Raw genomic sequence first — 15164 nt, 5'->3', positions numbered from 1 at the left:
GTAAAAAGAGGGTAAGAGAAAAACTAAAAAGATGTTGGATGAACAAGAGTATAGACATAATGTCCAAATAGTAGGCAAGTTTTGGCATGCTTCTGAGCCATTTCAATTTCTTCCTGCATATCAGAAGCCCTACTAAACAGAAGGGACTTGAATTTTAAAGCAATATTCTAGGTGGAGGCTTCTAAATATTTAAAAAAAGATCAACTCCCTGGAACTCTTGAACTCTTAAAAAAAAAAAAGACTAAACATAGACATGGAACAATAGACTGGTTCCAAATTGGGAAAGGACTACATTAAGGCTGTATAGTGTCATCCTGCTTATTTAACTTTCATGAAATGTGAAATGCCAGGCTGGAAGAAGCACAAGTTGTAATCAAGATTGCTGGGAGAAATATCAATAACTTCAGATATGCAGATGACACCACCCCTATGGCAGAAAGCAAAGAAGAACTGAAAAGCCTCTTGAAGAAAGTGAAAGAGGAGAGTGAAAAAGTTGGCTTAAAACTCAACATTCAAAACATTAAGATCATGGCCCCAAGGTCATTAAGATCTGGTCCCATCACTTCATGGTAAATAGATGGGGAAACAGTGGAAACAGTGAGACTTTATTTACTTGGGTTCCAAAACACTGTAGATGGTGACTGCAGCCATGAAATTAAAAGATGCATGCTCCTTGGAAGAAAAGCTATCACCAACCTAGACAGCATATTAAAAAGAAGAGAGATTACTTTGCTGACAAAGGTCCATCTAGTCAGAGATATGGTTTTTCCAGTAGTCATGTATGGATGTGAAAATTGGACTATAAAGAAAGCTGAGCACCAAAGAACTGATGCTTTTGAACTGTGGTGTTGGAGAAGACTCTTGAGAGTCCCTTGGACTACAAGGAGATCTAACTAGTCCATCCTAAAGGAAATCAGTCCTGAATATTCTTTGAGAAGGACTGATGCTGAAGCTGAAACTCCAATACTCTGGCCACCTGATGTGAAGAACTAACTCATTGGAAAAGACCCTGATGCTGGGAAAGATTGAAGGCTGGAAGAGAAGCGGATAGCAGAGGATGAGATGGTTGCATGGCATCACCAACTCGATGGACATGAGTTTGAGTAAATTCAAGGAGTTGATGATGGACAGGGAGGGCCTGGTGTGCTGCAGTCCATGGGGTCGCAAAGAGTTGGACACTACTGAGCGACTGAAGTGAATTGAAAGCTACAGTGAGCAAGCAGATCATTTGTAGCAAATTTTATATTACAGCTCAAATTTCCAAATTCCTACCTCAACTATTTCCAGTTCAAACCGCCCGTTTTTCAGTTCTCAGTTGATAATTCTAGAATGCTGAGAAGGAAAATGCCACCTCCTCAGTTTGAGGTTTTTTTTTTTTTTTTTGAATTCATTTGAAAATCATACATTCTTTTTATGTTTGACTTTAATATCTCTAGCTCTGGAAAATTAAGCATTAAGAAAAAAAATCTGTTCTCTTCTGAATCATACACGTTTGTTTTATTTATATGCTCTTACAAAGATGCTGTATTCCAAATAAAATAGTGACTCTTACTTTTTTTTATTCTTTCTTTCTTTAAATTGGTTTAGCAACTCCTGTAGTTTGTGGAATTTAAAAGCAATGGTTCTTGTTCAAAGTGCAGCATCTCTATTAGACACTTAACTGCTTGTAACAATTCAACTGCAAAAACGATCTCGTCCCTAATGACTTTAACATGAAAACAGCTTGCCTTCGCCAACACAGGACACAGGCGTTAATTGTGATGACTGGGTACACCTCACTATATTGACAGTCTTCTTAGTGTGATTTATTGGACTCTAATTGCACATTTGTGGTTTGCTAATTTCTATTTGGAATGCTGCTCTATTATAGTTCAATAGCTTGATTATGATCTCATTTATTCTGCGTTAGTAACTGTATTCTTCCTTCAAAACTCTTCAGCTGGTCCAGTATCTTCTCTTACTGTTCCCTGGATCCTTACAAAAGGTAACAGCAGGGTACCTTGGAAAAACCGAAGGAAGCCGGCATTTGGAGTGAGTCTGGTTGGGTAGTCATGATTGAAACTTACTTAGATAAAATCTAAAAATTAAATTCAATTTTCAGTGTTCTCAAAGAATTTCAAGTCAAACTTAATATTGACTGTCACTTTACAGTGGACAAATGATGTGACATCTGACTGCTTCACTTCTTCCCTGGATGCTTTCATAGAGAAAACAATCTTGATGGGAAAATGTTTATAAAACATTAAATGGAATCTGTTCTGCAAAATTGCTTGGGGCTTCAGTGTGAATGACTGGAAGCCGAAAGACAGGAAGAGGGAAAGTGAAACAGAATAGAGGAGATTAGATAGAAGGAAATTTGTGCTACAGGGCAGAAGACAGTGTGGCAAGGCTTAGGACTAGAACCCAGTCCTTGGTCTTAATGTAGGTCTTTATGTGTGCTGCTATCAAGTCCAATTAATCCCTCCACATGGATGAGTAAAAATCGGAAAAACAGATTTAGAAACTAGACACAGATACATCAGCTGATGCCAAATGACTTTGTTTCCTAAAAGCATTCTTGACCTCAACTTACAGGAAAAGAACAGAGTTTAAACTTAATAGTTTAGAATAGAGAGGATTTGTTAAGTAGGGGAAAATAAATTTTATAGAGCGTATTTGAGCTTATAATGCAGAAGAGTTTATAATGTGACAAGAGAAAGATATAAAACAATACATGTGGTGATTGCCCTTTGGAGGAAAGATAAGGAACAGGAAAGAAATCAGAATAGAGGGACAAGTTGCTATGAACTCAGATTCTTTTTTTTTTTCATTAATTTTTATAGTTGCTTTACAATGCTGCTTTAGTTTCCACAGTGCAGCAAAATAAATCAGGCATGCATATACATATATCCTCTCCCTGTTGGACTTCCTTCCCATTCAGATCACCACAGTGCATTAAGCAGAGTTCTCAGTTATGTTCTCATTAGTTATCTATTATCTATTCTAAGGGCTTCCCTGGTGACTTAGCTCGTAAAGAGTCTGCCTGACAATGCAGGAGATACAAGAGACAGGGGTTCGATCCCTGGGTCAGGAAGATCCTGTGGAGAAGGAAATGGCAACTCGCTCCAGTATTTGTGCCTGGGAAATTCCACGGACAGAGGAGTCTGGCAGGCTGCAGTCCATGGAGTCACAAAGAGCCGGGCATGACTGAGCACGAAAGCTCTATTTTATACATGGTATCATCGTAGACACTAGTGAGCACAGACTCTTATTTATTTATTTTTCTGACCCTCTAAAACCTTCTTTCCTTAGTTTGAATTTTGTGCAACCAATACACTGTCATGGGTTATGCCCTGGAGTAAAAGGATTAGGATGGTGAATTCTTTCCCTGATCCAGATTTTTGAGATACAACCACTGAAGACCCAGCCCAATTCCAGGTTACTAAGGTTTTCCCCCAGTGGATTATCCCCACTCTTCAAGTCATTTGCTCATATGTGAGAACATTTCATCTATCTTCAGTTACACTGGTTTGCTGGTTTCATTTCTGCTTCAGGCTCTAAAAAATCAGAAGTTCAGGATCCCATAATAGTTTCTCACAAAAGTACTTAGTGCAATGCCAGACACAAGGGCCCATTTCTAGCCTCAGTCCAAGGCCACAGCCATTTCTTTAGAAAGCTAAGAGAATCGTCACTTGAGGCAAGATGCGTGTCCTCAAGGGAGAATGAGCTTACCACTTTTACAATGTGTTAGAGCTGGTATGGCTCAGAGCAGAAGTCCGCGTATAAACTGAAACCATGCCTTGTTCACTGGCTGCCAAGGGGATGCCAGATGTGAAGACTGAGTCCGGGGGCTTTCTGTCTGGGATGGACAACTTAGAGCAATTGTGAACACTGGTGCTTTGCCTTACCTAACACTTCCTCTTCTAAAATGTTTTCACAATGATCCTTGTCTCATCATTCATCAGACCTGAGAAAGACACTCATAAAGAAGAGAGGAGTTGGTAGAAGTGTCCCTATTTTGTCTTGCTAGGTCAGCTACTCTTAATAGTTGATACTTATTACAGACCTACTAGAGTCCAGGCGGGCTTCCGTCGTGGTTCAGCGATAAAACAATCTGCTTGCAATGCTGGAGACCCAGGTTGGGTCTCTGGGCTGAGAAGGTCCCCCGGAGAAGGAAATGGCAACCCACCCCAGTATTCTTGCCTGGGAAAGACCCCATGGGCAGAGGAGCCTGGAGGGCTATAGTCCATGAAGTTGCAAGCGTCAAATATGATGTAACAGCTAAAATACCCCCACTAAATTCCAAGAATTGTGTTAAGACACCCCAAGAATTTTCTCATTAATTTGTATGTTAATCCCAGGAGACCAAATAATAGTCCTTCCTCGAATTGAAGAGCCTAACGCAGTGTTTAAAAGACATAATGAAGACTCAATCAATGTTTCAATGCATGGATAAACACTTTCCATCATTACCTTTACTTTAATTTGATTTATAAATAAAATTTGAGGCTTAGACAGGTTAAATGATTTATCCAAATCTACTCAACTATTAAGCAGGCTGTCCTAAAATTGAAATGAACATGAGTCCATTGGACTCCAGGAATACCTTTCTTAGCCATAAAGATTTTACCTAAAGATTATGAAATTCAGTGACAAAGGTTAGGTGAGCACCCACGCACATTGACACTCATCTTCCTGTTTCTCTTTGTATCTTGCCACAAATGAGCAAGTTACTCCCCAAAGCAATACCAGAAACCCTGTCTTGTAGCTCTCAGAACAAAGGCTTTTCCTTTTTCTTTCCTTTTCCGGTAATAACAAATTTTCAAAATCTCATTGATAACCTGGAGAGTAGAAGAATGCTGGTATAGAAGTGGACATTTTGAATTAAATTCAAAGAGCTTTGAATGGATAAAAAGAAAGTCATTTTATTTCTTCAGCACATGAAATAACACTAAGTGCTTCCTGATGAAGCCTTTCTTTTCCTGGCTCATACATGAGGATTATTATTATATTATTATAAATATTTGGGATTCAGAGACAGATTAAGGGCAAGTAGCTGGATAATCCACTGATACCAGTCTGTAAGGAGCTCCAAAATATCATCAATGTAAATCAGAAGCATGACCCAGTTAATTTAGGTTTCCAGCTGCAATCCCTTCTGATTGATAAAACACCGGTCCTGCTTCAACTCATTAGATACGATCCTTTAGTAAAAATAACGTTTAAACTTCAAATCCAACTTATTTGTGTTGAGAAGATTTTTTTGTGTGTGGTTCTACATGAGTTGTGTGGTACAGACCTGTAAACTCCCCTTTGGTATAGCTAGCTAACTGCTTCCTAAATTTGGTAGTCAGAGTGGCTGAAATTCTAAAACCAAGTAAGACACATCACAGTACTCACACTGAGAACAACTGGCATATTTCCTTATTTAGATTTTAGAGTCTTAAATGGAAATAAGATCTTTATTTAAAAATATTACATAAAACCATTCAACAAATTAATATTCCTGATGTGCTACACATCTGGTATCACATGATAGACATTTGGGAGACTTTGGTGAAAAAATACTCATATATTTTATATGAGGATCAATTTCACTGGCTGAATGTGAGTTGAAACAACATATGAGAGTGATTTAGACAAAAGGTGGTTAAGTCATTTATCATTTCAGGCCAACTATATTTTTTAATTTAGTCCTGTTTCACTTATACACAATATTTTCAAGCATTCAGAACATGTTGAATTCTTAAGTAAAACTCCCCTTTACTTAAGCAGAGGGTGCTAAAGTGATATATTTCAGAACCTGTAACATAATCTGGGCAAGACTGGGGACAACCGGACACTAGAGGATTCACTCATCCAAGAAGGACTGTGCAGGAGGAACTGAGACTTACTAACTGGAAGATGTTTCAGAAGAGTCTATGGAGAAGAAGAAGTGTATTAGTTTCCTATCACTGCTGTAACACATTATCACAAATTTAGTGGCTTGAGAGAACACAGATTTATTATGTTGTAGTTCTAGGGATCAGAAGTCCAAAAGCAGTCTCACAGGGGTAACATCAAGATATCAGTAGGTCTGGCATTCTAAAGGAGATCAGTCCTGGGTGTTCTTTGGAAGAACTGATGCTAAAGCTGAAACTCCAATACTTTGGCCACCTCATGCAAAGAGTTGACTCATTGGAAAAGGCTGTGATGCTGGAAGGGATTGTGGGCAGGAGGAGAAGGGGACTACACAGGGTGAGTTGGCTGGATGGCATCACTGACTCGAAGGACATGAGTTTGGGTGAACTCCATGAGTTGGTGATGGACAGGGAGGCCTGGCGTGCTGCAATTCATGGGGTCACAAAGAATCGGACACGACTGAGCGACTGAACTGAACTGAACTGAACTGAAGGGGAGAAATGCATTTCCTTGTATTTCCAGGTGCTAGAAGCTGCCTGAACCTCTTGGCTTGCGGCTCCTTCCTCTCATCACTCCGACATCTTACTCCTGGCATCGTACATGCTACTTCTGACTCTGATGCTCCTGCCTCCCTCCAACCAGGGCCCTCGTGTATAAATCACTCCCTTCTGGATAATCCAGATTAATATCCCCTTCTCAAGATCCTTGGTCACATCTGCAAAGTCCCTTTCCCCAGAGAAGATCGCATATACCCTATTTCCAAGGATCAGGGTGTGGTCATCTTTGAGGACCATAATGAAGTCTACCATCAGTGTATGTGTGATAGGGCTGCTGGTAACAAGAGATGAAGCAGAAGGAAGAGACTACGGAAAGAGGAATGCACTCCTTAAACATATCAGAGAAGGGAAGAAGGAACGGAGTTGCTAAAGAAGTAACCTTAGTGATGGAGGGGCTTCCCTGGCAGCTTAGCTGGTAAAAATCCGCCTGCAATGCAGGAGACCCTGATTCGATTCCTGGGTTGGGAAGATCCCCTGGAGATAGGATAGGGTACTCACTCCAGTATTCTGGCCAGGAGAATTCCATGGACAGTGTAGTCCATGGAGTCCGAAAGAGCTGGACACGACTGAGCGCCTTTCACTTACACATAATGATGGAAAGAGGGGTGTGCTCAAGTGACATATTCCAAAACTGTTGCATAATTTGGGCAAGGCTGGGGACAACCAGGAGCTGGAGGATTCACTTCTCCAAGAAGCACTGTGCAGGAAGAACTGAGGCACAGGCCAACTGCAAATGAGCAAACGCAATCGCAATTGTATTCATAGAGAGAAGAAAGTGAAAGTGAAGTCGCTCAGTCGTGTCCGACTCTCTGCGACTCCATGCATCACAGCACACCAGGCCTCCCTGTTCATCACCATCTCCCGGAGTTCACCCAGACTCACGTCCATCGAGTGCGTGATGCCATCCAGACATCTCATCCTTGGTCGTCCCCTTCTCCTCCTGCCCCCAATCCCTCCCAGCATCAGAGTTTTTTCCAATGAGTCAACTCTTCTCATGAGGTGGCCAAAGTACTGGAGTTTTAGCTTTAGCATCATTCCTTCCAAAGAAATCCCAGGGGTGATCTCCTTCAGAATGGACTGGTTGGATCTTCTTGCAGTCCAAGGGACTCTCAAGAGTCTTCTCCAACACCACAGTTCAAAAGCATCAATTCTTCGGCGCTCAGGCTTCTTCACAGTCCAACTCTCACATCCATACATGACCACAGGAAAAACCATAGCCTTGACTAGACGGACCTTAGTCGGCAAAGTAATGTCTCTGCTTTTGAATATGCTATCTAGGTTGGTCATAACATTTCTTCCAAGGAGTAAGCGTCTTTTAATTTCGTGGCTGCAATCACCATCTGCAGTTATTTTGGAGCCCCCAAAAATAAAGTCTGACACTGGTTCCCCTGTTTCCCCATCTATTTCCCATGAAGTGATGGGACCGGATGCCATGATTTTCGTTTTCTGAATGTTGAGCTTTAAGCCAACTTTTTCGCCCTCCTCTTTCACTTTCATCAAGAGGCTTTTTAGTTCCTCTTCACTTTCTGCCATCAGGGTGGTGTCATCTGCATATCTGAGGTGATTGATATTTCTCCCGGCAATCTTGATTCCAGCTTATGTTTCTTCCAGTCCAGTGTTTCTCATGATGCACCCTGCATATAAGTTAAATAAGCAGGGTGACGATATACAGCCTTGACATACTTCTTTCCATATTTGGAACCAGTCTGTTGTTCCATGTCCAGTTCTAACTGTAGCTTCCTGACCTGCATACAGATTTCTCAAGAAGCAGGTCAGGTGCTCTGGTATTCCCATCTCTTTCAGAATTTCCCACAGTTTATTGTGATCTACAGGGTCAAAGGCTTTGGCATAGTCAATAAAGCAGAAATAGATGTTTTTCTGGAACTCTTGCTTTTTCCATGATCCAGTGAATGTTGGTAATTTGATCTCTGGTTCCTCTGCCTTTTCTAAAACCAGCTTGAACATCAGGGAGTTCACGGTTCACGTATTGCTGAAGCCTGGCTTGGAGGATTTTTAGCATTACTTTACTAGCTTGTGAGATGAGTGCAATTGTGCGGTAGTTTGAGCATTCTTTTGCATATCCTTTCTTTGGAATAGGAATGAAAACTGACCTTTTCCAGTCCTGTGGCCACTGCTGAGTTTCCCAAATGTGCTGGCATATTGAGTGCAGCACTTTCACAGCATCATCTTTCAGGATTTGAAACAGCTCAACAGGGATTCCATCCCCTCCACTAGCTTTGTTCGTAGTGATGCTTTCTAAGGCCCACTTGACTTCACATTCCAAGATGTTTGGCTCTAGATTACTGATCATACCATCATGATTATCTGGGTCGTGAAGTTCTTTCTTGTACAGTTCTTCCATGTATTCTTGCCACCTCTTCCTAATATCTTCTGCTTCTATTTTTGAAAGAGATCTAATTTTTGAAAGAGATCTCTAGTCTTTCCCATTCTGTTCATTTCCTCTATTTCTTTGCATTGATCGCTGAAGAAGGCTTTCTTATCTCTTCTTGCTATTCTCTGGAATTCTGCATTCAGATGCTTATATCTTTCCTTTTCTCCTTTGCTTTTCACCTCTCTTCTTTTCACAGCTATTTGTAAGGCCTCCCCAGACAGCCATTTTGCTTTTTTGCATTTCTTTTCCCTGGGGATGCTCTTGATTCCTGCTTCCTGTACAATGTCACGAACCTCATTCCATAGTTTCATCAGGCACTCTATCTGTCAGATCTAGGCCCTGAAATCTATTTCTCACTTCCATGGTATAATCATAAGGGATTTGAGTTAGGTCATACCTGAATGGTCTAGCGGTTTTCCCTACTTTCTTTAATTTGAGTCTGAATTTGGTAATAAGGAGTTCATGATCTGAGCCACAGTCAGCTCCTGGTCTTGTTTTTGCTGACTATATAGAGCTTCTCCATCTTTGGCTCCAAAGAATAGAATCAATCTGATTTCGGTGTTGACCATCTGGTGATGTCCATGTGTAGAGTCTTGTGTTGTTGGAAGAGGGTGTTTGCTACGACCAGTGCATTTTCCTGGCAAAAGTCGAATAGTCTTTGCTCTGCTTCATTTCGCATTCCAAGGCAAATTTGCCTGTTACTCCAGGTGTTTCTTGACTTCCTATTTTTGCATTCCAGTCGCCTATAATGAAAAGGATATCTCTTTTGAGTGTTAGTTCTAAAAGGTCTTGTAGTTCTTCATAAAACCGTTCAACTTCAGCTTCTTCAGCATTACTGGTTGGGGCATAGACTTGGATAACTGTGATATTGAATGGTTTGCCTTGGAAACGAACAGAGATCATTCTGTCATTTTTGAGATTGCATCCAAGTACTGCATTTCGGACTGTTTTGTTGACCACTGTGGCTGCTCCATTTCTTCTGAGGGATTCCTGCCCTCAGTAGTAGATATAATGGTCATCTGAGTTAAATTCACCCATTCCAGTCCATTTTAGTTCGCTGATTCCTAGGATGTCAACGTTCACCCTTGCGATCTCTTGTTTGTCCACTTCCAATTTGCCTTGATTCATGGACCTGACATTCCAGGTTCCTATGCAATATTGCTCTTTACAGCATCAGATCTTGCTTCTATCACCAGTCACATCCACAGCTGGGTATTGTTTTTGCTTTGGCTCCATCCCTTCATTCTTTCTGGAGTTATTTCTCCACTGATCTCCAGTAGCATATTGGGCACCTAATGACCTGGGGAGCTCCTCTTTTGGTATCCTACCATTTTGCCTTTTCATGCTGTTCATGGGGTTCTCAAGGCAAGAATACTGAAGTGGCTTGCCATTCCCTTCTCCACTGGACCATGTTCTGTCAGACCTCTCTACCATGACCCACCTGTCTTGGGTTGCCCCGCAGGCATGGCTTGGTTTCATTCAGTTCGACAAGTCTGTGGTCCTAATGTGATTAGATTGACTAGTTTTTTGTGAGCAAGGTTTCACTTTGTCTGCCCTCTGATGCGCTCTTGCAACATCTACCATCTTATTTGGGTTTCTCTTACCCTGGGCATGGGGTATCTCTTCACGGCTGCTCCAGCAAAGCACAACTGCTGTTCCTTACCTTGGAGGAGAGGTATCTCCTTACCACTGCCGTTCCTGACCTTCAACGTGGGATGGCTCCCCTAGGCCCTCCTGTGCCTGCACAGCCACCGCTCCTCGGGATGCTCCTCCCTGCTGCTGGCCCTGGCCTCGGGCTCATAGTGTCTCCTCAGGGTCACCGCCCCTGGCCTCGGGGACGGGTCGCTCCTCCCGGCCACCCCTACCTCGGACGCAGGGTAGCTCCTCTCTGCCGTTCCTGCGCCATCGCAGCCTGGCACTCTAGGCCGCTGCCCCTGACCTGGGACGTGTGGTAGCGCCTCTCGGCCACACTTGCTGGCTCTCTCAGCCCTCTGTGCTTAGTGCGCCGGCTCCGGCTCTCGCAGCGGCCTGCGCTTAGTGCGATAGCCTGCAGCTGTCTACAAGCCAGGAAAAGAGTTTTCACTGGGAACCAAATCTGCTCGCACCTTGAGCTTGAGCTTCTCAGCCTCCAGAACTATGGAACAGTTCTTCCAGAAATAAGTATCTGTTGGTAAAGTTATCCCTTCTACAGCATCCCAAGCTGACTATGACAGTGTCCAATAAATAGAATATGTTAATAAATAAAAACCCCGAGATCACTGTGGGCACTTCTCCACAAACCAGAGGCCCCTGGCCGTGGCCAGGATCTGTTAACTCTCCTGGGGTTCGGTGTAGTTCCCAAAGTCATCAGTTTCTAAAACTCCACTCTTTTTGCAAAACACAGCCCAGGATCTCCCCCAAGACCCCTATAGACAGAACCTTTTGGTTTATACTCTATAGTTCCATCTTTTCCACAAAGGTCTTAACTCCTGTCCTAGGGACACTTACTTACTGGGGAAAAGAGAGGAGAGTAACTAAAGCATTCATTCTTCTTGATTCTAAAGAGAGGTAATTAAATAATTACCTATGTACCTATGTACCATTATCTATGTTATTTCCTGTACCACCCATTCTTCTCCCTGGAAATAGAAAGAAAAGGAAGAAGCAGCTTGACAAACAAGGTAGATGTCCTGCTAGCAACGTACAGGAAATGTATGCGTGGTGTTGCTGTGGCCCACTCCTGCGGGGCCTGAAATAGTGAAGAAATCATGGGAAGTGGACGATGACAAACCTGGATTTAAACCCAGGTTCAGGCATTACTGAGCTATAGACTATTTAGACCTTTTTTTTTTTTTTTCTGCCAGACCTTTACTTACTTCAAGTATGAAATAGGAATAATAACCACCTCAGCTGAATGTTTGTGAAACTAAAGAAGATACTATGGTGGAAATATAGGACTTCACAGGTGGTGCATTAGTAAAGAATTCAGCTGTCAATGCAGGAGATGCAAGAGAGGTACCTTTCCTGGCCAGGAAGAGCCCCTGGAGAAGGGAATGGTAACCCACCCCAGTACTCTTGCCAGGAAAATCCCATGGACAGAGGAGCCTGGCGGGCTACAGTCCATGGGGTTACAGAGTCAGACATGACTGAGCACACATATAGTGGAAGCATTCAGGATAATCCCTGGAAATAAATTACAAGCCTATAGTAGTGCATGGGGTCGTGAAGAGTCAGACACGACTGGGCCACCGAACAACAACAGATAATAGAAAATGTGAGCTCCCTTTCTCTTTTCTGGCCTCAATCACTCCCTGCTCCCTACCACCACCCTCTCTGTGCCAGACTCATGAATCCCTGGTTGGATGTTCATGCTCAAATCTGCCTGAGAATGGGATGGCTGGTCATGGGCTTCAATTAGACAGTAAGAAGCAATAATAGTGAGATATGAAATCCTGACAAACCACATGAAAGGGTTTGAACTTATTGAAAAGTCAGCAGAGAGCAAGAAGTAGGTTTTAAATAGGGAACTGATGGGATCACATGGGCACTTAAAAATCTGACCTGGGGAGGGAGGTGGGAGGGGGGGTCATGTTTGGGAACGCATGTAAGAATTAAAGATTTTAAAATTAAAAAAAAAAAAAAGTTTGATGTGAAAAAAAAAAAATCTGACCTGGCATTAGTGTGGAAGCCAGAGGGGAAGGGTTTGGCAAGGCAGATGGGGAACCCAGGTAGGGAATTGTTTTAATAACAGAGACTAGGACTGTGGGGGCCTGAACAAGGGTATTGGCAGTAAAATCGAGAGAGAATAGACATTCAGAAAGATGCAGAGGGTAAAATTAATGCAAGCCGACACTTGAGTGATTTTAGAGAGATGGATGAATGGCGACTTCCAGATTCATGGTTTGGGTAGTTCTGTAGATTCCTGGTCATGTTGACTGATGCAGGAAGCACAGCAAGAGTAGGAGTAGGAAAGAAGAGGAAGAGAATGGCTAACGTTTTGAGCATGTGGATTTTTAGGTGTCTGCATGATATCCACGCAGACAAGTTTACCAAAAAGGAGAACAATGCACTGGTCTCATTATTTATGGAGAAAGTCAATCTCAATAGGACCAAAGGTGACTTGGCTTTCAAGATACAATGGGAAAGGACATCTAGCTCACAACAGACCTGACAGTCAGCCCTTCATGTCTGAAGAAACATAAAAAAAGCCACGTAAGCCAAAACAATTTCTTAGACTTATCCTTTAAGAAAAAGAAAATGGGTGTACTGACCTAAGAATAAGGGCTTCCCAGGTGTCAGTTCATTTCAGTCACTGAGTCGTATCTGACTCTTTGTGATCCCTTACAGGACACCAGGCCTCCCTGTCCATCACCAACTCCCAGAGCTTGCTCAAACTCATGTCCATTGAGTTTGTCGGTGATGCTGTCCAACCACCTCATCCTCTGTCGTCCCCTTCTCCTCCCACCTTCAGTCTTTCACAGCATCAGGATCTTTTCCAATGAGTCAGTTCTTCACATCAGGTGGCCAAACTATTGTAGTTTCAGCTTCAGCATCAGTCTTCCCAGTGAATATTCAGGACTGATTTCCTTAAGGATGGACTGGAAGGATCTTGCAGTCCCAGGGACTCTCAGGAGTCTTCTCCACACCACAGTTCAACAGCATCAGTTCTTCGGCATTTAGTTTTCTTTATGGTCAAACTCTCACATCCATACATGACCACTGGAAAAACCATAGCCTTGACTAGATGGACCTTTGTCAGCAAAGTAATGTCTCTGCTTTTTAATATGCTGTCTAGGTTGGAGAAGGAAATAGCAACCCACTCCAGTGTTCTTGCCTGGAGAATCCCAGGGACAGGGGAGCCTGGTGGGCTGTCATCTCTGGGGTTGCACAGAGTCGGATACGACTGAAGTGACTTAGCAGTAGCAGGTTGGTCATAGTGTTCCTTCCAAGGGGCAAGCATCTTTTATTTCATGGCTGCAATCACTATCTGCAGTGATTTTGGAGCCAAAGAAAATAAAGCTTGTCATGGTTTCCATTGTTTCTCCATCTATTTCCCATGAAGTGATGGGACTGGATGCTATGATCTTAGTTTTCTGAATGTTGACATTTAAACCAGATTTTTCACTCTCCTCTTTTACTTTCATCAAGAAGCTCTTCAGTTCCTCTTCACTTTCTGCCTTAGGGTGGTGTCATCTGTGTATCTGTGGTTACAGATATTGTCCCGGCAATCTTGATTCCAGCTTATGTTTCTTCCAGTCCAGCGTTTCTCATGATGTACTCTGCATATAAGTTAAATAAGCAGGGTGACAATATACAGCCTTGACGCACTCCTTTCCTGATTTGGAACCAGTCTATATTCTATGTCCAGTTCTAACTGCTGCTTCCTGACCTGCATACAGTTTTCTTGGGAGTCAGGTCAGGTGGTCTGGTATTCTCATCTCTTTCAGAATTTTCCAGTTTGTGGTGACCCCCACAGTCCAACACTTTGGCATAGTCAATAGAGCAGATGTAGGTGTTTTTCTGGAACTCTCTTGCTTTTTCAATGACCCAACAGATGTTGGAGATGTGATCTCTGGTTCCTCTCCCTTTTCTAAATCAAACTTGAACATCTGGAAGTTCACAATTCACCTGCTGTTGAAGAGTCACTTGGGGAATTTTGAGCTTTACTTTGCAAGTGTGTGAGATGAGTGCAATTGTGCCGTAGTTTGAGCATTATTTGGCATTGCCTTTCATTGGGATTGGAATGAAAATTGACCTTTTCCAGTCCTGTGGTGACTGCTGAGTTTTCCAAATTTGCTGGCATACTGAGTGCAGCATTTTCACAGCATCATCTTTGAGGATTTGAAATAGCTCCACTGGAATTCCATCACCTCCACTAGCTTTGTTCGTAGTGATGCTTTCTAAGGCCCACTTGATTTCACATTCCAGGATGTCTGGTTCTAAGTGAGTGATCACACCATTGTGATTATCTGGGTCATGCAGATTTTTTTGTATAGTTCTTCTCTGTATTCTTGCCACCTCTTCTTAATGTCTTCTGCTTCTGTTAGGTCCATATCATTTCTGTCCTTTATTGTGCCCAGGTGGCTCAGTGGTAACATATTTTCCTGCCAGTGCAGGAGAGACACAGAAGATGCCAGATCCATCCCTGGATCAGTCTCTGGATCCCTGGATCCTTGGAGGAGAAAATGGCAGCACTTTATTGGCAACAATATTCTTGCCTGGAAAATCCCACAGACAGAGGAGCATGGTGGGCTACAACTGATAGTGTCTCAAAGAATCGGACACAAATGAGTGATTGAGCATGTACGCATGCTGACCTAAGCTAATACTATTAATCCTTTGACATAGAATATGAT

Source organism: Ovis canadensis, chromosome 7 (assembly GCF_042477335.2).
Source record: "Ovis canadensis isolate MfBH-ARS-UI-01 breed Bighorn chromosome 7, ARS-UI_OviCan_v2, whole genome shotgun sequence".
In the NCBI taxonomy this organism is placed as follows: domain Eukaryota; kingdom Metazoa; phylum Chordata; class Mammalia; order Artiodactyla; family Bovidae; genus Ovis; species Ovis canadensis.
This window is presented reverse-complemented; position numbering follows the sequence as displayed.